The 26148-nt window shown below is 35.4% G+C and overlaps 2 non-coding genes across 2 annotated transcripts; both read right to left on the reverse strand.

Moving 5' to 3' along the window:
- Nucleotides 1–9815: 9815 nt before the first annotated feature.
- LOC131183659 (small nucleolar RNA R71) lies at nt 9816–9923 on the reverse strand. The gene has a single exon (XR_009151698.1). It is a non-coding gene; the product is annotated as a small nucleolar RNA R71 (small nucleolar RNA).
- A 13330-nt stretch (nt 9924–23253) lies between these two features.
- LOC131183523 (small nucleolar RNA R71) lies at nt 23254–23360 on the reverse strand. The gene has a single exon (XR_009151573.1). It is a non-coding gene; the product is annotated as a small nucleolar RNA R71 (small nucleolar RNA).
- Between the last annotated feature and the right edge of the window lie 2788 nt (nt 23361–26148).

Consider the following 26148-nt stretch of genomic DNA (forward strand, 5'->3'; position numbering starts at 1 on the left):
ATACCTCAACTATAAGCATCAATGACATGGGTCCAGTAGAAACGTTGGGGCGTCCTCTACTAACGACGTGCTACATCGGAGCCCGGGTGTAGTGAGAAATATGCAAGGGTGTAAGGCGTTCAGCGGCAGCGCCATGCGCCGGTGTGGTGTTAAGTGAGCAAGGGTTCCCACATCATGGATGGGTGTGGGTAAAGAAGTTAGTCCATAGGACAGATAGTAGAATAAATAGTGGAACAGAATACAAGATAGACATAGAAAACAATAGAAGATATCATAGAAGGAGACCAATTAGGAAGGAGCAGGATAGGAGGAGGATCAAGGTTGGTACTTGGAATGTTGGATCACTTACAGGAAAATTAATGGAGCTTGTGGATACCTTGGAAAGGAGAACGATGAATATTGCTTGCATTCAGGAGACTAAATGGGTAGGAGAGAAAAGTAAGGAAGTGGGTAATTCAGGGTACAAATTGTGGTTTATCGAAAAGGAGAGAAATAAGAACGGAGTGGGCATAATCATAGACAGGACATTGAAAGATGCAGTAATAGCCGTAAAAAGAGTAGAAGATAGAATTATACTAGTAAAGCTAGTACTAGAAGGAGAAACAATAAATATAGTTAGTGTTTATGCCCCACAAATAGGACTAGATAGTGAGAGTAAACAAAGGTTTTGGAAAAATATAGATGATTTAATGCAAAGCATACCGAATGAAGAGAATGTTTTCATTGGTGGAGATTTGAATGGATATGTAGGAAGTGATAGACAAGGTTATGAGAATGTTCATGGAGGTTTTGGTTTTGGCAATCGAAATGAGAAGGGAAAAAGCATCCTGAATTTTGCTATGGCATACGACCTAATACTAGCAAATACGTACTTTATAAAAAGAGAGTCACATTTAGTGACTTTCAAAAGTGGGCAACATAAAAGTCAAATCGACTTTCTCTTAACTAGGAAGACAAATAGAGCTTTATGCAAGGATTGCAAGGTCATTCCAGGAGAGGCTTTAACAAGTCAACATCGGTTAGTAGTCTTGGATGTCAAGTTTAGGAACAATTCAAGTAAGGTCAGAAGAAATAGTGTAGCTCGAACAAAGTGGTGGGAGTTCAAAGGAGTAAAGCAAGTGAAGTTCAAAAATGAGCTTCTCGAGTCCGAAGTATGGAAGCTGGATATGGAGGCCAATGATATGTGGATACAGATGGCATCAAAGATTAGAGAAGTAGCTAGAAAAGTACTTGGAGAGTCTAAAGGACATGGACCACCCTCAAAAGAGAGATGGTGGTGGAATGAGGAAGTACAAAAGGCAGTGAAGAGAAAAAGGGGATGGTACAAGAAATTACCTAAATGTGATAATAATGAGGCATATGAAAAGTACAAGATAGCAAAGAAAGGGGCAAAAAAGGCAGTTAGTCAAGCAAGAGCACAGGCCTTTGAAAAGTTATATGAGAAACTTGGAACTAAAGAAGGGGAGAAAGATATTTATAGATTAGCAAGGAGGAGAGAAAGGAAATGTTAAGATCTCAATCAAGTTAGGTCCATTAAGGATAAAAAAGGAAAAGTGTTGGTGAAAGATGAGGACATTAAAGAAAGATGAAGAAATTATTTTAATGATCTCTTTAATAATAGTCAAAATGGTAATAGTGTGAATATAGATTATAGAACAATAGAAAAGAATGTGAATTATACTAGAAGAATTAGATCTTTAGAAGTAAAGGAAGCACTTAAGAGAATGAAAGTGGGTAAAGCCTGTGGACCCGATGAAATACTAATTGAAGTGTGGAAGTATTTGGGAGATATGGGAGTGGCATGGTTAACTAAATTATTTAATAAGATTCTAAACTCAAAGAAAATGCCTGATGAATGGAGGAAGAGTATTTTAGTACTTATTTTTAAAAATAAGAGAAACATACAGAGTTGCTCAAACTATAAGGGAATTAAACTCATGAGCCATACTATGAAGTTGTGGGAGAGAGTTATGGAGCATCGACTACGTCATGATACTTCTATCTCTCTCAATCAATTTGGTTTCATGCCCGGTCATTCAACTATGGAAGCGATCTTTCTCATTAGAAGCTTGATGGAGAAATATAGAAATGTGAAGAAAGATCTACACATGGTTTTTATTGATTTGGAGAAGGCTTATGATAGTGTTCCAAGAGAGGTCTTATGGAATGTGTTAGAACAAAAGAGGGTATCTATTAGGTACATACAAGTATTGAAAGATATGTATGAAGGAGCAACTACTATTGTGCGCACAGTGGGAGGGGACACAAGAGATTTTCCGATCTCAATTGGATTACACCAAGGATCAGTCATAAGCCCTTACCTTTTTACATTAGTTTTAGATGAATTGACGAAACATATACAAGAGAGTATTCCTTGGTGCATGATGTTTGCAGATGATATTGTTCTGATAGATGAGACATGAGAATGAGTCAATAGAAAGCTAGAACTTTGGAGAAGTACTCTAGAGTCAAAGGGTTTTAAGTTAAGTAGAACGAAGACAGAATACATGCATTGCAAGTTCAGTGAAGGCCAAACTGGTGATAGGGAAGGAGTTAGTTTGAATGGATTGATACTGTCCCAAAGTAATCACTTTAAATATCTAGGCTCAATCCTTCAAGTAGATGGGGGATGTGAGGAGGATGTTAGTCATAGGATTAAAACTGAATGGTTGAAGTGGAGACGTGCCACGGGAGTTTTATGTGATCGTAAGATTCCCAATAAATTGAAAGGAAAATTTTACCATACAGCCATACAACCGGCTATGTTATATGGTAGTGAATGTTGAGCACTGAAAGAGTCGTATGCATCTAAGATAAGAGTTACAGAGATGAGAATGTTAAGGTGGATGAGTGGCCATACTAGACTAGATAAAGTCCGTAATGAGAGTATTAGAGAAAAGGTAGGAGTGGTGCCAATTGAAGATAAGTTGAGAGAAGAGAGATTGAGGTGCTTTGGTCATATGAAGCGTAGACATACGGAGGCTCCAGTTAGACAAGTAGAGCACATTAGGTTAGAGGATAGAAAGAAAAAAAGGGGTAGACCTAAATTGACTTGGAGAAAAGTAGTACAACATGACCTAGAAGCATTACACATTTCTGAGGATTTAACCCAAAATCATTCAGAGAGGAGAAAGCGAATCCATATAACCGACCCCAAATTTTTGGGATAAATGCTTAGTTGAGTTGAGTTGAGTTAATTAATGGGCGAGGAAAAAAGATCATATAAGTGTTAATAGTTAATGAGAGGTCTTTTCTTCCTAAATTTCTAGTAGGTCCCATGTCATTGATGCTTATAGTTGAGGTAGAAGGTTTTTTTTTTTAAAAAATAAATATGTATTTATTTTTTTTTATGTATTTTAATTAATGGGTGAGGAAAAAAGATCATATAAGTTTTAATAGTTAATGAGAGGTCTTTTCTTCCTAAATTTCTAGTGGACCCATGTCATTGATGCTTATAGTTGAAATTGAAGGCTATTTTTTTTTAAATAAATATGTATTTATTCTTAATATATTTTAATTAATGGGTGGGTAAAAGTGATCATACAAATATTAATAGTTGGTAAGATGTCTTCTCTTCTTAAATTTTTAGTAGACCCACATGTTGAAGTTTATAGGTGAGGCTAAGAGATACCCCTTTTTCTATTTGCTTTCTTAGCTAGACTCTAACAAAATTAATTATTTATAAAAAAATATTATTATAAAGTTTTACTGAATTAATTACTCCATAAAACAATATATGTTGATAAGTTTATAATATTTTTCATAGATATGATCATTGTTCAAAAAGTTATTGGATTTATTTTAGTAAATATAAAATATTTAATATGAAATAATAATAAAAAAAATTATAAGTATCATAATTTCTGTCTTTCTAATTAAAAAAAAAAATTCTCCTTATTTTCCAAACTAATAATTTTGGCTTTTTACTGGTTATAAAATTTTAAATTTTTACTATAATTCAATCTTTATATTTTAAAATAAATCACATAATTTTAAAATTTAAATGTACTTTAATTCTTTAAGTATTATATTATTATATCCTATAAAGTTTTATTTTTTTTATAAAAAAAAATAAAAGATAGAGCTTTTATGAAATTAAGACAATATAAGTTTGAATTACAAAATTTTCATATTACTATAATTTTATATAAAAAAATTTAAGATAAATTACTTATATAAAATATAATAATAATTATTTTAATTTAAAAGAGACGATAAAATTAATATCCATCAACAAGAATAGGCTAAAGATAAATACAAATATGTTTTCAAATAATACAGATTTAGAGATTATTAGAAAAAATATAAAGCAAAAAAATATAAAGAAACAATAGAATTAGAGAGTAATTTTTTTTACCATGCTATTTTCATAATGTATGATTTCAAATCTGCCTTAAGAATTTGTAGAAATTAAATTAATAATTAAATTAGAGAAAATAAAATATTATAATTAATAATTAAAATTAATATTAATGTAAAAAATAAGAATTAATTAGATAAAATTTAGAATTATGTATGATTTTTTATTTAATAAAAATCATTATTTTGCATTAGTAAGGGATGGAGAATAAATTAATGTCACCATTATTTGGCCAACACTCAATTTGACATTATCCTTTCAAAATAATAATAATAATAATAAATAATAAATAAAATTGACAGGATGTTGTTTGTAGCCACATATGTATATGTCATTGTCCCCTTCCTTGTAGGGCCCTGTTAGTACAATCCCATTCCCACTAAATATAAAAGTCCAATAAAAGAAAATATTGATTTTGACAAATTTAAAGAGTTTGTAATAATTCAAAGAAAGAAAAGAAAATTAATGACTCTCGTTTATTTTCTTTGTAGGCTCTTCAATACTATAGACTTTCTAATTCTAATTTAAATTTGAAATTTTTATTATTAATTATAATATTTTGTTTATTTATTTATTTATTATTAATAAGCTCAAATTCATTCTTGATAAATTAATATTTTCTTTTATTTCTCTCATTTTAGGAAATTTTTTCTTTTTTTTTTTTAAAAAAAACCATAGAATTGATTTCTCTATAATATCTTATTTTTCCTTTTATGATTTTTTTTCCTTTTCTATAAAAAGTGTGTATTATTTTTGAATTATCATTGATCAATTTTATCAAACAAACATGATCTTTCAAAAGATTATAATAATTGTGATAACTCCAACTGCTTTTTTCTCTAACCTCTCTCTCTCTCTCTCTCTCTCTCTCTCTTTGAGGTTTTGGGGTGTTCGCTAGTGAGCATTTTTACCTATAATTATCTCTCTCCCTTTTTCTTTTTTGTTTTTATTCTTTGTGTTTTTCTCAATAATTTATAGATTTATAATATTTTCGAAATAAATTTATATTTGTTCTCAGTCTATTCTTAGTAATAGATAAAAAAAAAAAATATCAATAGTTGGTAAGGGTTATTTCTTTCTAAATTTCTAGTGGACCCACACGTTGGTGCTTATAGCTGATGTAAAAAACAATTTTTTTTTTTTTGAAATAGATTTGTATTTATTCTTAATCTATTTTTGTTCATACATGAGAGAGTAAAGATGATCAGTCGGTAGTTGGTAAGGAGTCTTTTCTTCCTAAATTTCTAGCGGAGCCACACATTGGTGCTTAACACCAAGTTCAAAAGCTACTCTTTTTTCGAAATAGAATTGTGTTTGTTCTCAATCTATTTTTGTTCATACATGAGAAAATTAAAGATAATTAGCTGATAGTTGGTAACAAGTCTTTTCTTCCTAAATTTCTAGTGGACTCACGCGTTGGTGCTTAACACCAAGTTCAAAAGCTACTCTTTTTTTGAAATAGGATTGCATTTGTTCTCAATCTGTCTTTTCTTCCTAAATTTCTAGTGGACCCACGCGTTGGTGCTTAACACCAAGTTCAAAAGGTACTCTTTTTTCGAAATAGAATTTTATTTGTTCTCGATCTATTTTTGTTCATACATGAGAAGTAAAGATAATTAGTCGATAGTTGGTAAGGAGTATTTTCTTCCTAAATTTCTAGTGGACCCACGCATTGGTGTTTATAGCTGAGGTTGAGAGCTACTCCTTTTTCTATTTCTTAGCTTAGCTAGACTCTAACAAAATTAATTATTTATGAAGAATTACTATTATAATTTTGTACTAAATTACTCCTTAAAAAATATATGTGTTGATAATAAATGCATAATTTATTAATTTTACTTCCATCACATTTAGTGTTTGTAGGGTATCTTTATGCCTAATCCAGTTGATTAAAGTATAATTATCTATTAGGCATATGTTTAGAGAGTTGTTAGAATAATTGTGTTAAAAGGAGAAATTTTCAGCATTTGCATTAATTTGACTCTTGTTGTATTTTTTAGGGTTTTGATGAAGTCCCAGAACATAGAAGTGTGGAATTAAGCTTGGAAAGGTCAAAGGATTGAGAAGCATTATTGATACAAAGTACACGGGTCGTGTAAGCACAACCACGAATCCGTGTAACATTTTGCCAGAAGAAATCTAGGGAGCCGAGGAAGCAACAAAGTACACGGGCTGTGTAACTTGACTCGTGTAAATCCTGGAGACCCGTGTAACCTTTTGTGCCAATTCAAGACATACCCATTTAGCTCTAGTAAGTTACACGGCCTTGGGCCATGTAGTGATACACAGGCCGTGTATCCATTGACAATCAGTTTCCTGATTTCACACCAATTGTAGTTTTTGACAGAGAGAGATTCCTAACACCTCAGGGACTCTGAAAACCTAACCCTAAGCCATTTATTATAAATAGAAGAGGCAGCTTTCATTCGACAGACATTCTAGATTTCTTCAATTTTTTACTTTATTTTTCTGGAAGCCATAAACATGAGTGGCTAAGTTCAAAATTCAGTTCAAGGGATTTAAGTTCTTTTGCATGATTTGTGAGATCAGGTTCTTAATTTAATTTATGTCTTTTGAATATATATTATTTTCTGATTTTATTGTCTTTGATCTATTTAATAATTTGCTAAAAAGGCCTATTAGTTAATTATTTGATGTGATCAATTGCTAGTTCATCTTCATAATCCGTAATTGTTGTGTAAGATTGAACATGAGTAGCAATTAGGTTTTATTGATTATGATCCCAGTTTTCGACAATAACCTAAGAAAACAATATGGTGAATTAAATGATTTATGCTTCATAAATTGTTGTTCAGCTTAACTACTTCCTATTCTTAAAGTAATTATTAATTTGATGAGGATTGCTTAATACCAATTTAGTTAATAATTAGAGTCAACAAGAGTGCTGAGCTCCAATTGATGAGTATAGGGAAGTTAGAGATTTTATCTCGCTGTTTGGTAAATCTATGTTAAGTATTCAATAAGAGATAATTGTATTTCTTTTGTCTATGATCAAATCAATGCATTGGAATGCGAATTATCTTGGACTGAAGTTTGTTTAATTTGAGAGTTTCATATTTAATTTTAGTTCTTAATTTTGATGCATACATTTTGCATAGTCATTTAGATCTAATTTCATAGCCATTTTATTCTATTATTAGTTATTTTTAGCTAATTTCATTAGTTAATTAGTTAGTTTTTCATAATTGTCGATTTTGGATTAATTTGTAATTTTTACTTTGTCTTGTAGGAAAAATGGTGTTTCTGAAGGACTGAAGAGAAATTTTGCCATTGAGGAGTGTCTTCTACAGCCAAAGATGTCAAAAACAAGTTTTCAAGCTGAAATATGCATTGACCAAATTGTGCATAACTTGCCGCATAAGCTATGCAGATCTGCATAAGGAGAAAAATCACTGTTCCAGAACCAGCCGAAATGTGCATAAGGAGACTGCATAGCTTATGCACATTCACGCCTCCCTTATGCACTTCCACGGAATTGTGCATAACCGATGCACCAAGTCATGCAGTTTCGCATAAGTGACCCAGAAACAGCCGAAATCTGCATAAGGGACTGCATGACTTATGCAGTCCACTTATGCAGTCCCATAAAGAGTTCATTAATGAGCTGGCAGAAGATTCCCTCAGATAATTCCTCCTAGAACATACCATTTTAGGGCTCCATGTCAGAAAAATGCTATAAATAATCTCATTTTCCCATTTAAAAAAGGGGAGAAAGGGAGCAGAAAAGGAAAGGAGAAGAAAGGCAGAATTTGAGGAGACACTTTCACCTTCCACACCATTTTCACCCAAGATTTGCAGATTTCTTTCTTCCCTTATATTTTTCTACATTTCTAGTGTTTAATTTCTTATTCCTTAGCTTAGATTAAAGCTTTATTTCCATTTAAACTCAATATATCTTGTAAGCATTATGGATAGTGAGTAGTTTAATTTTGATTCTGGAGTAAGGGTTGTAATATTTGAGATATTTTGTGAATTTTGATTGGGTAATCCATATTTTGTGGTCTTAATGAGTTTTATTCATTTCTTGTGTGCTTAATGACATGCTTAGTGTAGGATCCCATTAAGTAATGTTCTTAATCCATGGTTGAAGCACCGAAAGGAGAAGGCCTTGTGATAGATAATCAAGAAATTGGACTTAATTAACTTAGACCTAGAAATAGGCTAAGGATTAAGAGGATTCACAGATTAATTAAAGAACTTAATGGGTCTTAATTGACTCTAAGTCCACGAAAGTAGGATTAGATTGATTAAGGCACTCTTTGTCTCACTCGAAAGGGAATTCAAAGGATTTAAGAATTAATCTCCTTAAAACCCATAAGTTTCATAAAATTGGATAACCGATCTAAAATCCCAAAATAGCTCGAATATGAAATCCCGAACTCCGGAATCGCCTTTTTACCATTGCTAATTTTCAATTGAATTTAATTGCTTGCCATTTTAGAATCTTGCCATATTTGAACTTGCTTACTTCAATTTGATGCAATTTTAGTTTAATTAATACATTGTTGAATAGAATATTAATTCTGCACATATAGATTTCACATTCTCAATACCCATTAATTCATTACTTTAATTTCAAGAATATTTCAATTTACTCAACTTTTTATATCAAAAATTCAATCATTAACACAACTCCTCGTGGGAACGATATCTTTACTGTATTACTTGTACGACCCGTGCACTTGCGGTTGGGCCACATTAAGTTTTTGGTGCCGTTGCCAGGGACTTGTTTGTTTAAGATTGAATTCTTGATTATTTTAGTTGTTTATAGTTTTATCTTTGTTATCTTTTCATTTTGTGTTTGTTTGTTCTTTTTCAGGTACTTTTACTCTTTTATGAGAAGAGCTAGAAGCACAAGTGACACATCCTTACTGTTTAATCCTGAAATTGAGAAATTTTGTAAAGCCAACAAGAAAGAAACCAGAAGAAGGAAAGAAGCTTTGAGAGAAACTGAATTAGAAGCAGACATGGCTGATGAAAGAATTAGAATTGGTGTTGGTAATGCTGGAAATGGTCAAAACAATGAAAATGAAGCCCAAGGGGAAGAAGTTGTTAATGCTAACGTGCCTAGGGGAAGTATGATGGATCATGCTTTTCCTCGTTTTGATGACTTGAGAGAGAGCATAGCAAGACCAAGAATTGATGCAAATAGTTACAAGATGGATTTTGGAGTTCTTCAAATGATTCAGAATTCTCAATTTGGAGGACATCCTTCTGAAAATCCACACACACATCTGAAGAAGTTTGCTATGATCTGTGACATGCAAAAACAACCTAGAGTATCTGATGATGCAGCAAGACTGAAGCTATTCCCATTCTCTTTGAAAGATAGAGCATTGGATTGGCTTGATTCTTTACCTCACAACTCCATTACAAATTGGGAGCAACTCACTGATGCATTTCTTACACAATATTTTCCACCTGGAAAAACTCAAGAGTTGAGGAATCAAATGACAGCTTTCAGACCAAGAGAAGATGAAACTCTATATGAGTCATGGATGAGATGGAAGGAATTAGAGAGATTATGCCCACATCATGCCATTCCAAAATGGATGATAAATCAAAATTTTTACACAAATGTCACTCCAGCAATCAGAGGAATTATTGATGCTCAAACAGGAGGAGAATTTATTATGAAGCATGAAGATGAAGCTTATGAGCTACTGGAGAAAATTGCAAAGAACACTCATCTTTGGAGTAGTCCAAGAGGACCAGCTCCAACTCAAAAAAGGCAAGCTGCTGGAATGTATGATCTTGATCCATTCAACATGATTAATGCAAAATTTGATGCACTTACTAATGTTTTGGCTGAGAAGATGGAAGATTTGAGTCTGTTGGTTAGTTCATCATCATCAGCTGGAAGTTCACAACAAGTGGCTTATGCAGAGGAAACTACTAGCTGTGGAGTAGATTATGGAGAACAAGCAGCATATGTTGGTAATTATGGAAACAAATATATGGGGAATTCTTATTCTCAAACTTACAATCCAAATTGGAGGAATCATCCCAACTTTTCATGGGGAAATCAGCAAAATCAAGTTCAAAATCAGAATTTTCAACCACAACAGCAACAAGGAGTTCCATATCAGCAAAATAGGCAACCATTGCCTAATTTTCAGCAGAAAAATATGAACCCTCCACCAAAAGCGGCAAACGAAATTCCACCACTGAAGCTTTATTGCAACAGATTCTTGCTAACCAAAATAAGCATGATGAGGAGATGAGAGAGATGAAAGCAAGGCTGGAATAGATGCAAACACATAACAGAATGCTGGAAAACTAGATTGCACAACAAGCATCTTCCTCAGGTGCTAAATCTTTTGGAAAACTTCCAAGTCAACCAGAAAACCCAAGAGAGCAGTGTCAAGCTATTACTTTAAGAAGTGGGAAAGTTATAAATGATGAGAAGAGTGAAAACAGTGAGAAGAGAGAAAATGAGAAAGAAACTGATGAGAGTGAAAAACAAGAGAGTGCAGAAAAATGTAAAGAGGAATTTGAAGAGAAGGAAGAGAAATATATACCTCCTGAACCCTACAAGCCACAACTTCCCTTTCCACAAAGATTTCACAAAGCCAAGCTTGATAAGCAATTTGGGAAGTTCTTAGAGGTTTTGAAAAAGCTATACATAAATGTGCCTTTTGTTGACGCTCTTTCACAAATGCCCTCTTATGCAAAATTCTTGAAAGAAATTCTCTCAAACAAGAGGAAACTTGAAGATGATGAAACTGTAGCTTTGTGTAAGAATGTAGTGCTATCCTTCAAAGGAAACTTCCCCAAAGCTCAAAGATCAGGAGTTTTCAATTCCATGCCACATTGGGGAATCATGTTCTACAAAAGCTTTATGTGATTTAGGGGCTAGTGTTAGCCTTATGCCCCTTTCCATTTATGAGAAGCTCAATATGGGAGATCTTAAGCCAACCCACATTTCTCTTCAGTTAGCTGACAGATCAATCAAGTATCCTGAAGGGATTTTAGAGAATGTGCCTCTGAAGGTTGGAAAGTTCTATATACCTGTTGACTTTGTCATCTTGGACATGGAGGAAGATTTTAATATCCCAATCATCTTGGGAAGACCCTTTCTAGCTACAGCAGGAGCATTGATTGATGTTAAGGGAGAAAAGCTGACTTTTAGGGTTAGTGAAGAGCAATTGGTTTTCAATATTAATAACACTATGAAAAAGCATCATTCTGAAGCTGATACTTGCTTGAGAGTTGATATTATTGATGAGCTGGTTGAAGAACACTTCAGAAAGAAATATCCAGAAGATCCACTTGAAAATTGTTTGGTTCATGGAGGAGGCATAGACTATGACAACCCTCATGTGGCTGCATATGCTCAACACCTAGAGGGTAGTCCACCATTTATTTCTGCTCCAGTTTTTCAACTCACACAAGAGGAAAAAGCAGAATCTAAGCAACCATCATTCAAGGAAGAAGATGCACCTAAGGTAGAACTTAAGCAACTTCCTTCTCAGCTCAGGTATGAATTTCTTGGCACCAATAACACTTATCCAGTAATTGTAAATGCAAATTTGAGTACTTTAGAGGCTGATAAGTTGTTAAGAGTGTTGAGGCAATTTAGGAAAGTTTTGGGATACACCATAGATGACATTAAGGGAATAAGCCCACACTTTTGCATGCATAGAATCAGTTTGGAAGAAAATTGTAAACCATCTATTGAACATCAGAGGAGGTTAAACCAAAATATGAAAGAAGTTGTTAAAAAGGAAATTTTGAAGTTGCTTGATGCAGGGATCATATATCCCATCTCAGACAGTACTTGGGTGAGCCCAGTACATGTTGTCCCAAAAAAGAGTGGAATGACAGTTGTCAAAAATGAAAATAATGAATTAATTCCCACCAGAACAGTGACTAGTTGGCGAATGTGCATAGATTACAGAAAATTAAATGTTGCCACTAGAAAAGATCATTTTCCACTTCCCTTCATTGATCAGATGTTGGAAAGACTGGCTAGGCATTCTTATTTTTGATATTTAGATGGGTACTCAGGTTTTTTTCAAATCCCTATCCATCCAAATGATCAAGAGAAAACTACTTTTACTTGTCCATATGGAACCTTTGCTTATAGGAGGATGCCATTTGGGTTATGTAATGCACCAGCCACTTTTCAAAGGTGCATGATGGCAATCTTCTCAGATTTCATTGAAGACATAATGGAGGTTTTTATGGACGATTTCTCTGTTTATGGATCTTCATTTGATATATGCTTGGCTAACCTTTCTAAAGTTTTGCAGCGATGTGTAGATACTGACCTTGTGTTAAACTGGGAAAAGTGTCATTTCATGGTTCAGGAAGGGATAGTGCTTGGACATTTGGTGTCTAACAGAGGAATAGAGGTTGATAAAGCCAAAGTTGAAGTGATAGAGAAGATGGCTCCTCCTACCAATTTCAAAGGAATTCGAAGTTTCCTAGGACATGCCGGGTTCTACAGACGCTTTATCAAGGATTTTTCTAAAATAGCCAAACCTTTGTCTAATTTGTTAAGTAATGACACACCATTTGTATTTGACCAAGAGTGTTTGGATGCCTTTTGCAGGTTGAAGCAAGCTCTTATCACTGCACCAATCATGCAACCACCTGATTGGAGCCTACCTTTTGAAATTATGTGTGATGCTAGCAACTATGCAATTGGGGTTGTTCTTGGTCAAAGAAAGGACAAAAAGGCTTATGCTATTTATTATGCTAGTAGAACACTGGATGAGGCTCAAACAAATTATGCAACAACTGAAAATGAATTTTTAGCAATTGTCTTTGCATTGGAAAAATTCAGACCTTACATTATTGACTCAAAGGTGGTTATATTTTCAGATTATGCAGCCATCAGGTATTTGCTCCGTAAAAAGGAGGCTAAACCTAGGCTCATTAGGTGGATTCTGATGCTACAAGAGTTTGATTTGGAGATTAGAGATAAGAAGGGAGCTGAAAATGTAGCTGCTGATAATCTTAGTAGGTTGAAATTGGATGGTGAAGAATTGGATGAAATCCCTATTGATGAGTTTTTCTTGGATGAACAACTTTTCTCTTTTGTTGCTAAACTACCTTGGTATGCAGACTTTGTGAATTATCTATCTTGTGGAGTTTTACCTCTAGGTATGACATGGCAACAAAAGAAAAAGTTTTTGCATGAGGTGAAATTTTATAGATGGGATGATCCTTTACTCTTTAGGAGATGCTGTGATGGTTTAATAAGGAGATGTATTCCTGAAGAGGAGATACAGAGTATTATGCATCATTGCCATACTTCTGATTATGGAGGACATTTTGGAATCTCTAAAACAGCTAGTAAAATTTTGCAAGCTGGTTTCTTTTGGCCAAATCTTTTTAAGGATGTGAGGAAATTTGTGTTGGAATGTGATAAATGCCAAAGGAGTGGAAATTTGTCAAAAAGAGATCAAATGCCCCTAAATAATATTCTTGAAGTGGAATTATATGATGTTTGGGGAATAGATTTTATGGGGCCATTCCCTCCTTCATATGGTAATAGATACATCTTAGTTGGGGTTGACTATGTGTTAAAGTGGGTGGAAGCTATTGCAACTCCAACTAATGATGCTAGAGTTGTAGTGAAATTTTTGAAGAAATTTGTCTTGAGTAGATTTGGAGCTCCTAGGGCTGTAATTAGTGATGGGGGTTCCCATTTTTGCAATAAGCAATTTGAGAGCTTAATGAGGAAGTATGGTGTAGTGCACAAGATAGCTACCCCATACCACCCTCAAACTTCAGGACAAGTTGAAATTTCTAACAGAGAGCTCAAGCATATCTTGGAGAAAACAGTGAACAATTCTCGGAAAGATTGGTCTATCAAACTGGATGATGCTTTATGGGCATATAGGACTGCTTACAAAACCCCTATAGGAACTACTCCCTTTAGGTTGGTGTATGGTAAGTCTTGTCATTTACCTGTGGAGCTAGAACATAGAGCATATTGGGCCATTCAGACCTTGAATTTTGATCTTAAGCAAGCTGGTGAGAAAAGGTTATTACAACTTAATGAGCTTGAGGAATTGAGGATGGATGCTTATAAAAGTGCCCGTATTTACAAAGAAAGAACTAAAGTTTGGCATGATAAGCACCTTAGGAAAAAGGAATTTAAAGAAGGTGATTCAGTTTTGTTGTTCAACTCAAGATTGAAATTGTTCCCTGGAAAACTCAAGTCAAGGTGGACTGGTCCATATAGAGTTTCTAAGGTTTTCCCTTATGGAGCAATTGAAATTTGGAGTGAAAAATCTGGGAATTTTAAGGTCAATGGGCATAGATTGAAGCATTACATAACTGGAGACCCAATAAAGGGAGCAAGCTGTTACAAGCTCTTCAATCCCTCACCTCTTTTTCACTGAAATTCATGAAGAGTCCAGCTAAGGACTATAAATTAGCCCTCTTGGGAGGCATCCCAAGTCCTTTTATTTTGCTTTTGCTGATTTACTTTCATTTTCATTGATTTTGTTTTTATCTTGAATCTCCCCAAATTCAATTTTTGACATTATTGAATTTTGTCCCTTGTAGATGTATTTCAATGGAGGAAGGTTGGTGAACTGCTGGGGAATGACCCTTAACCTGAAATTATGTTCTTTAAATCTCCTACAAATTGATTGATTTTTGCTGCATAACCAGGTCTGAGTGCTACTACAGTTTTATGTAGAGAGGAAAAATGAAAGCTGCAGCAAGGAAAGGTCTGCAGCAGATGAATTATGTCCTTGAGCTGCAATCTGGTTTATGCAGAGGAAAAATGAAATCTGCAGCAAAAAGGGTGTCTGCAGCAAAAAGGCTTGTGTTTTTGGTGAGATGGGGTGTGTTACTTTTAAGTATATGTGCTTTTAATGTTAATATGGTGGTAAGTTGGTCATCTTTGTAGTTTTGAAATTATTTGGGTTGTGGAATTCAAGGTGGACAAAGGTGCATTTTCTTGGCAAACCTTGGAGAGTTCATTTCATCATTTGTGAATAGATGCAACTTTATGCAGATTTTATTGAGTTTTAATGTGCTAAATGTTGATTTGCAGAATTTGAGTCAAAATGGCATAGTTCTCAAAGGTCTTTTATGTAGGATCCATGTCTACATGCTTGTGTGATGCATTTTTGATGAACTTTGTATATCTTGATGTGTTTTTGGTGAAAATTCTCATGGTTTATGCTTCATAGAATTATATTTCCTCATTTTAGGGTATTTTTCACACTTGCAATTCATGTTCCATTGCAATCTTAATCTTGTTGAATTGTGCATAAGCAACTGCATAGCTTATGCAATCCTGCATAACCACAATTCTTGCCATTTTCCACCTTTATTGCAAGTGCATAAGGAGAGTGCATAGCTTATGCAACTCTGCATAGCCTAATTTTGTCAAATTTCACATCTTTCGAAACCTGCATAAGCAGAGTGCATGACTTATGCACATTTGCATAACTTCAAATTCTTCATTTTCTCTCTCTGCCGAAGTCTGCATAAGCAGAATCCATGACTTATGCACTTCTGCATGACCAGAAATCCAAAAATTCCAAACCTGCCGAGGGGTGCATAAGCAGAGTGCATGACTTATGCACTTCTGCATAACCAAAGACTCTGAATTCCAAAAGCTGCCGAGACATGCATAAGCAATGTGCATAGCTTATGCACTTCTGCATGACCTCACATTTTGAATCTCAAAACCCACCGAAGAGTGCATAAGCAGAGTGCATAGCTTATACACATCTGCATGACCACCAACCCAAATTCCAAAAGTTGCCGAAATCTGCATGGGCAGAGTGCATGACCCATGCACTTCTGCATGACCCGATTCTCTAAAAAGCCAAATCCGCCGAGAGGTGCATAAGGGGAGTGCATGACTTATGCACTCCCGCATGACTTCACTCCCCAAATTTCAAAACCCACCGAGACATGCTTAAGCAGGGTGCATAGCTTATGCACACCTGCATGACCACATTTTCCAAACACCAAAACCCACCGAGAGGTGCATAAGGAAGGTGCATAGCCTATGCACAACTGCATGACCACCAACCCAAGATTTCAATACCTGCCGAACAGTGCATAAGGACAGTGCATGACTTATGCACTCGTGCATGAGCTATTTCTCTGAAGTTCAAATCATTCTGAAACATGTATAAAAGAGTGCACAGGTTATGCATAAATCACTTTTCACTTATGCAGTTTTTACAAAACCAATTTAAATCAAATTTTTATTTTCGGCAATTTTTTTCCCACCTTCACCCGATATCCCTGTTCACTGTCTTCCTCCTCTCACCCGCATAACCCTTCTCCTTTCCTTCTTCTCCACTCGTACTTCCACCTCCTAAACCCTAATCCCTTCGTGCATATTTTTTTTTTCCCCCTCATCTCTTCCATCCTCTCCATCGGCAATGGAGTCGCCTCCCCATTCCCGTCCAGCTTCTCCTCTCGAAGTCTCGCCATTGTCAACAATACCTCCCAATCCCGATTCTCCTCCACAAGCGACACCCCCACCACCTCCCACAACCACGTACAAACGAAAAATCTGGTCAAAATCTGTGCGACCCATGTCCTCTGCCCCTCCTCTATCCAAACGCAAAGAACCACCTACCCCATTGTCGGAACCACCACCCAAAAAGCCAAAAGCTCCAGCCTCTACACCCTCTTCCAGCAAAAAGCCAATTTCAGTAGCTTCACCGGTATCAAAGCTACCTTGGCCTCTTCCTGATACAATTCAAAAAGCAGCTTTTAAGAGACTCAAGGATAGGAGGGTACAACCCACTAGGTATATCTCTGCTGATTCTCTACAATCTCTTGGTTTATTTGACAATGTAGTTACATATCTTGATGGTATGGGTTGGATGGAATTTGTGCATAAGCAGGAGATAGTTTATCCAACTCTAGTTTTGGAGTTTATTTCTTCATTCTCTGCTACCCTCAAATTGCATGATGTAGACCATAAGCCGATTATGAAATTTAGATGTTTGGGGCAAAATAGAGAGCTGTCATTGGACCAATTTCATAGCATTTTTGGTTTTGCAATTGATGGGTTATTTCGAGTGCCACATACTGGAGTAGAGGTAGCCAACAAGGGTATTTGGAATGCTGCCCAATTTTGGAGAATCATCACAAACCAACCTCAAACTTTCTCTGCTGGAAGATCAAAAACCTCCCAAATACTTGACCCTGCGCTTAGGTTTATTCATAGGCTGATTGCTAGCACCATATTGGGCAGAGGGACTAGTTCTGGTGCTGTGGGGAAATTTGAACTATTTATGTTATGGTGTGCATTTCACAAAGTTAATGTTTCTCCTGGTTATTTCTTTTGTGAGCATGTGCTGCATATTGCCACCAAATCCATAGGTGACATTGTTTTGGGTGGGCTCATAACTGTCATAGCAAAACATTTTGGTTTTAATCCTGAAGAGCACCCAATACCAGCACTTGTGGACACTTTATATTTTGATACTGCACACTTAACCAAAACAGGGTTCAGTTTGCCACATTTTGATACTGCACAACCTGCAGTAGAAACTGAGCCCATTGCACAACCAGAAGCCCAACCTTTCCCATCAGTCCCACAGCACTCTACTACACCTACCCCACCCCCTCCACCTGCACAGGAGACCCCAGCAGCTTCTGCTCAGCCTACACCTCCTACAGCTGAACCTTCCTCATCCTCAGCCCCTCCTGCATTCAACACTAAAGCCTTATTCACATATCTTGAAAGGCTTAGTGATGATATATATTTTGTGGATAGGAAGCTTGACACTGGTCTTGATACACTCAAGGATCGTCATGATCACCTATTTGACCTTGTCATGGAAACCAGGGACAAGCAGAAAGAGTTGAAGGAGATGGTGAAGCAAATTATGCTTTTTCTGGGAATGCCACCTCCACCTCCATCACCTCTTCCAGCACCGTCATTTCGACAGCAACCAGCAGCTACCAGCCCCTTAGCAACATCCTTGGACAAGGGCAAAACAATAGAACTAGATTAGTTTTTGTTTTACTTTTGTTCCAACTTGTAGGACTTTTCCTTTGTAAATATGTTCAAACATTTATAGTTTGTTTTGAATTATGTTTGTTTGTTTTGAATTAGTTTATTTTAAATTCTGTTTTTCTTGAAGTTTTATTGGATAGCTATTACATTAGTCTTCTTTGATTTTCATTGCACTTATTACCCTTTTGTACATATTTGCCCATACTCTGTATATATTTCAATGCTTCTACTGCTGGTTGTACATTTCCCCTTGCTAATCATCATGCAGTAGCTTTTGTATACACTGCACAGGCTATGAATTTCCTTATGCAAATATTTTGCATAGCCTGTGCAACCCTTTTTGCTACTTATGCAGAACTGCACAGGTTATATTCCCCTTATGCAAATGTCCTGCATAGCCTATGCAACCCATATTACAACTCATGCAGAACCGCACGGCTTATGCACCCTACTTATGCACTTGATCTGGACAGCATTTAACTCTGCATAACCTGTGCAGCTTCTTATGCATCCCTTTATATCTTGCATTCTCCTTTGCCCCATACTAGGTAACTCTTTCTTTTTGCTCTTAATTTTTACAATTCCTGGTCAATATTATTTGCTTTGAGTTTTGGTTATCTACTACTTGAGACATTGAGGACAATGTCCAATTTTGAGTTTGGGGGTGCACATTTTGATTTTTGGCTTTAATTTTCACATTTTGAGTATAGAGCATCTCATCCCATTCCATTTACACATCCTGTAAATACTTTACATATACATCCATACATACACACACATTACACATTTACACACACATTTTACACAACTTAGAATTGTATACATTGCACACAAATAGACAAATAGACTTCCTCCATTTAGTTAATGCATTACTCATTTTAGGAATCATGCATCATGCATTAAAATCTTTTGCCAAATCCCTTGAGTATTGAAAAGCTGCCTATGAGAGTGATTTGACTCACCTTTTAGTTGGGTTTGTGGATTGAAAGTTTCCTAAGATGTGCAAGGTTTTGAAGTGTTTATCCCTTGCCTATATCTTCTTACCAAAAAGCCACCCAACTAGTCCTTTGGAGATTGAAGTGCTTAGAGGGAGTTATTGGATATAAGGTAGTCAAATGATGTCTCACCAATCCTAGAACAAATTTTCTAAACCTTTCAAGGCGAAATACCAGCTTGTACTTGAAGAGAGAAATGATTAGGCATTCTTTGATTTAAACCTTCTCATTTTAAACGTTTGGCCCCTTTTCCTAATTAAAATTGACCTTTGAAAACCCCTTTGAGCCTTCTTATCCCTAATTTTTCTTGAAATCCTTATTGCTACCTAGCCAATGAACCAAACACTCCAACCCTTTTCATGAGAATAATATTGAATATTAGGTACACTTTCTAAAAAAAAATAAAAATAAAAAAAATAATAAAAACATACAATAAAAGGGAGAAGAAGTGCTTATCATCTTGTAAAAGTGCTAGTATATGTGCTTTTCACTATTGCCATTCAAAATGAAAGAAATCCACCCAAAGTATTAAAAGAAATGAGTTTGGGGGTGGCATTTTTAGGGACAATCATCAAAAGAAAATGCAAAATACAAGTTTAAAGTATCAAAATGTCCCTCCATTTTATGTGTTTTGTAAAATATGCTAGCACTTAACAATCCTCATTGTGTATTTCTTTCTCCTATAGAAAAAAAGAGAAAAAGATATAATAAAGTGTACCTTATGTTTCAAAATTGAAAATATTCTCATGTTTTGAATACTTTTTACCCATCTTTCTTCTTAGCCTCATTTTGAACCCCATAGCCCCATTACATCCCTAAAAAGACCTTTGATCTCTTGATAGTACTTATTACATTAGTGGAGATAGGGGTAGGGAATTTGCCTATGGGATTGGAAAATTATCTATCCATTCATTTAATTCCATCATTCTATATAGAGACACTTTGCCTATTGATTGTCCTAGAATTCCTTTTGAGCATGACTTTCTCTTTTGATTTGTTGGTTTGGGGATTTTGAATGATAATTGACTTGATGGCTAAGCGGTGAAAGCTTGGATAAGTATTAAATTCTTTGCATTTTGAAGGATGGGTATATGGATTGCTGGTATGGCTGAAGGTGTGTTAAGTTACTTTAATAAGTGATTTTCATAGCTCTTTGGATAAGGCACCCCTAAAAATTTTTTGCATCACATTTTAAAGTTTGCTTGAGGACAAGCAAAAGCTTGAGTTTGGGGGTATTTGATGCATACATTTTGCATAGTCATTTAGATCTAATTTTGTAGCCATTTTATTCTATTATTAGTTATTTTTAGCTAATTTCATTAGTTAATTAGTTAGTTTTTCATAATTGTCGATTTTGGATTAATTTGTAATTTTTACTTTGTCTTGTAGGAAAAATGGTGTTTCTGAAGGACTGAAGAGAAATTTTGCCATTGAGGAGTGTCTTCTGACCAAAGATGTCAAAACAAGTTTTCAAGCTGAAATATGCATTGACCAAATTGTGCATAACTTGCCGCATAAGCTATACAGATTCGCATAAGGAGAAAAATCACTGCTCCAGAACCAATTAAATGTGCATAAGGAGACTGCATAGCTTATGCACATTCACGCCTCCCTTATGCACTTCCACGGAATTGTGCATAACCGATGCACCAAGTCATGCAGTTTCGCATAAGTGACCCAGAAACAGCCAAAATCTGCATAAGGGACTGCATGACTTATGCAGTCCACTTATGCAGTCCGATAAAGAGTTCATTAATGAGCTGGCAGAAGATTCCCTCAGATAATTCCTCCTAGAACATACCATTTTAGGGCTCCATGTCAGAAAAATGCTATAAATAGTCTCATTTTCCCATTTAAAAAAGGGGAGAAAGGGAACAGAAAAGGAAAGGAGAAGAAAGGCAGAATTTGAGGAGACACTTTCACCTTCCACACCATTTTCACCCAAGATTTGCAGATTTCTTTCTTCCCTTATATTTTTCTACATTTCTAGTGTTTAATTTCTTATTCCTTAGCTTAGATTAAAGCTTTATTTCCATTTAAACTCAATATATCTTGTAAGCATTATGGATAGTGAGTAGTTTAATTTTGATTCTGGAGTAAGGGTTGTAATATTTGAGATATTTTGTGGATTTTGATTGGGTAATCCATATTTTGTGGTCTTAATGAGTTTTATTCATTTCTTGTGTGCTTAATGACATGCTTAGTGTAGGATCCCATTAAGTAATGTTCTTAATCCATGGTTGAAGCACCGAAAGGAGAAGGCCTTGTGATAGATAATCAAGAAATTGGACTTAATTAACTTAGACCTAGAAATAGGCTAAGGATTAAGAGGATTCACAGATTAATTAAAGAACTTAATGGGTCTTAATTGACTCTAAGTCCACGAAAGTAGGATTAGATTAATTAAGGCACTCTTTGTCTCACTCGAAAGGGAATTCAAAGGATTTAAGAATTAATTTCCTTAAAACCCATAAGTTTCATAAAATTGGATAACCGATCTAAAATCCCAAAATAGCTCGGATATGAAATCCCGAACTCCGGAATCGCCTTTTTACCATTGCTAATTTTCAATTGAATTTAATTGCTTGCCATTTTAGAATCTTGCCATATTTGAACTTGCTTACTTCAATTTGATGCAATTTTAGTTTAATTAATACATTGTTGAATAGAATATTAATTATGCACATATAGATTTCACATTCTCAATACCCATTAATTCATTACTTTAATTTCAAGAATATTTCAATTTACTCAACTTTTTATATAAAAAATTCAATCATTAACACAACTCCTCGTGGGAACGATATCTTTACTGTATTACTTGTACGACCCGTGCACTTGCGGTTGGGCCACATCAAATTTCTAATTTTTGATATCTTCTTTGGACTGCGAATTACCCCCCCCCCCTCCCAACCTTTATTTCTTTTTCCATTACACAAGTGCGTGAAATTTAATAATTCAGTCTCTAAGGTTCGACCTAGATTTACCACTTACTGCAGAAAATATTTCATAATTGGTAATTTCAGTTAATTTAATTTTTGGTGGATTCGACAGCCATCAAGAATTTTGGCGTCATTGTTGGGGACTGAAGTTTATTGGATTTCGTGTTTTTAATGTTAGGATATTTTGCTATTAATTTTGTTTGTGAATTGTTGTTGTTTTCAGGTTTTCGAAAAAAATTATGGTGTTACTATTCATCGATAGATTTTTGGTTGAATTATGAGGGCGGCCCATACCTATTTTGAAGGAAACGACATTATGATCAAGACCAATGTATAAAATTCATTGGCCCCACCCTCTTGAGGCCAAATTCCATCATTTTCTAGAGTTTTGAGGTATTTTTCTATTTTTACTTTGATTTCTTTTTATTTATGACAAGAACTTCTCAATCTTGTGAGTTGATCTTTGATCTAGAAGTAGAAAAAATAGCTAAACAGTTGAGAAAATTGGCTAAGCAGGCTAAGCAGATTTCGAGTACATCTAAAGGAGTCCAATCTCCAAGGGAATTAAGTTCAGATTCAGAATCATATTCAAATTCCGAAAACAAAACCATGGGTACTTGGACTTTGAAAGAGTTGGCTGCTCCTGATCTAAACCAACAGCCTTTGTGTATTCAATACCCTACTTTAAATGTTGCTTTTGAGTTAAAATATGGGCTAATCCATTTGTTGCCTAAATTTCATGGTCTTGCAGGTGAGGATCCACATAAGCATTTAAAGGAATTTCAGGTTGTGTGTTCCAGCATGAAACCTCAAAGAGTTTCCGAGGACCAAATTAAGCTTCGAGCTTTTCCTTTCTCCCTGGAAGGCACAACTAAGGATTGGTTGTATTACCTTTCTTCCGGAACTGTGAACTCATGGAATGGGATGAAGCAGATATTTCTGGAGAAGTATTTTCCTGCTTTCCGTGCTACCAACATAAGAAAAGAAATTTGTGGCATTCGGCAGTACAATGGAGAGAGTTTGTATGAGTATTGGGAACGATTTAAGAAACTGTGTGCAAGCTGTCCCCATCATCAAATAAGTGAGCAGCTCTTGATTCAGTATTTCTATGAGGGACTTCTACCAATGGACTGTAGTATGATAGATGCTGCTAGTGGAGGAGTTTTGGTTGATAAGACACTAGAAGAAGCAAGGAGGCTGATTGCTAACATGGCAGCAAATTCTCAGCAGTTTGGTATGAGAATGGATCACACACCTATGAAGGTTAATGAGGTAAGTACATCTAACCTTGAGAAACAGATTTCTGATTTAACTTCTTTGGTGAGGCAGTTGACTGTAAGGAACATGTAAACTGTTAAGGTATGTGAAATTTGTTCGGGTTTGGGTCATGCTACTTACATGTGTCCTACATTATAAGAGGATGAATCAATGCAACATGCTAATGCAGTAGGACATTATGGATAGCCACAACACAGGTATGATCCCTTTTTTAATACTTATAATTCAGGATGGCGAGATCATCCCAACTTGAGTTATGGGAATCAACTGGTGCAAAACCGATACCAGCAGCAGAGACCACAAGTGAATCAACCACCTCCACCTCCACCTCCGCCTCCCTCAAATCAAGGTATATCACTTGATGAAATTGTTAAGGTTTTAGCTAACAATATACAACAGATTTTTACATTCTGTTGGTGCAGGTTAGAGAATTGATTTTTCCTGCAGATTTTTACATTCTGGATATGGAGGATACTGTTCCTGCATCAAAGTCAGCTTTGATTTTGTTTGAAAGACCTTTCCTAAAAACTGCCAAGACAAAAATTGATGTGGATGACGGTACCTTAACTGTGGAGTTTGATGGAGAGACTGTCAAATTTAATATCTTTGATGCCATGAAGTATCTTGCTGATGACCATTCTGTTTTTTCTATTGATGTTGTTGATACATTTGTGTAGGATGTTTTTGAGTTAAGCATGGATGATGAGTTAGAAGTGGTGATTAGTCAAGGAATTCAAGAAATCAGTACCAATCAGCCATTAATTGTAGAGGTTCAAGATGCAGTAATGGCATTGCAGTCATTACCTACTGTTCCAAAAAGGTATAGAGTATCAAAGATTGACTTACCTGTATCTCACACAAAATTATTACCTTCTGTGGTGCAGACACCAGTTCTTAAACTCAAGCCTTTACCTGAGCATTTGAAGTATGTTTACTTGGGAGACAGTGAGACACTTCTAGTTATCATCTCAAATAATTTAACAAAGATTCAAGAAGACAGATTGATTAGGGTTTTGAGGGTACACAAGGAAGCAATTGGATGGACAATAGCTGACATCAAAGGTATAAGTCCATCAGTGTGCATGCACAGGATTTTACTGGAAGATTATGCTAAACCAAGTAGAGAAGCTCAAAGGAGGTTGAAACCATAGAAGATAGAGGTTGTGAAGAAGGAGATTTTAAAGCTACTAGATGCATGAGTTATTTACCCAATTTCAGATAGCAAATTGGTAAGTTCAGTCCAAGTAGTGCCAAAACAAATCAGGAGTCACTGCGGTAGCAAATCAAGATAATGAACTTGTTCCAACAAGGATTCAGAGTGGATGGCAAATGTGCATAGACTACCGCAAGCTGAATTCAATAATAAGAAAGGACCACTTCCCACTGCCATTCATTGATCAGATGCTTGAGCGGTTAGCAGCGTTGAAGTATCTCTTAGCAAAGAAGGAAGCAAAACCAAGGTTGATTAGATGGATCCTTCTACTGCAAGAATTTGAACTTCAAATCAAGAATAAGAAAAGAGCTGAGAACCTGGTAGCAGATCATTTGAGTAGGTTAGTGACACAAGAAGAGCCAATTCCTTTGCAGGAATTTTTTCCTGATGAGCAATTATTTAAATTGCAAGGTATGATCCATTGGTATGCTAATTTGGTGAATTATTTGGTTACTAAGGTTGTGCCTTTTGATTTGAGTAGAGCTAAGAAAGAGAAATTGAAAAGTGAGGCTAAGTATTGTGTGTGGGATGTGGGATGACCTGTATTTGTGGAAATTTTATTCAGATCAAATTATTAGGAGATGTGTTCCTGATAATGAGATTCAATCTATTCTTACTTTTTGTCATGCCTATGGATGTGGAGGTCATTTTGGACCCAAGAGAATAGGTAGAAAAATATTAAATTGTAGTTTTTACTGGCCCATTATATTTCGTGATTCATATTTGATTTGCAAAAATTGTGAAAAATGTCAAAGAACAGGAAGTTTAACCCGTAGGAATGAGATGATTCAGAATCCAATACTTATTTGTGAGATTTTTGATGTGTGGGGTATTGATTTTATGGGTCCATTTCCTTTTTCTTTTGGCTTTGTTTATATATTACTTGCTGTTGATTATATTTCGAAATGGGTGGAAGCCAAAGCCACCAGGACTGATGATTCTAAAGCTGTTGTAGGTTTTATCAAGTCAAATACTTTTAGCAGGTTTGGAGTTCCTAGAGCTTTGATCAGTGACCGAGGCACATATTTTTGTAATAGAACTGTTGAGGCATTGTTGAGGAGATATGGTGTTTTCCATAGAGTATCTATAGCTTATCATCCTCAAACAAGTGGGTAAGCAAAGGTGTCTAATAGAGAGATCAAGTCTATTTTGGAAAAAATAGTGAAGCCAAATAGAAAAGATTAGAGCCTTAGATTTGATGATGCTTTGTGAGCTTACAGGACTGCTTATGAGACACCCATAGGTATGTCCCCCTACAGATTGATATTTGGTAAGTTGTGTCACCTTCCTGTTGAGTTAGTACATGAGGCTTATTGGCTGTTAGATATTGTAATTTGGATTTGGATATTGCTGGTGTGGAAAAAAAATTACAATTG

The sequence above is a fragment of the Hevea brasiliensis genome, chromosome 9, assembly GCF_030052815.1.
Source record: "Hevea brasiliensis isolate MT/VB/25A 57/8 chromosome 9, ASM3005281v1, whole genome shotgun sequence".
NCBI classification, from domain to species: domain Eukaryota; kingdom Viridiplantae; phylum Streptophyta; class Magnoliopsida; order Malpighiales; family Euphorbiaceae; genus Hevea; species Hevea brasiliensis.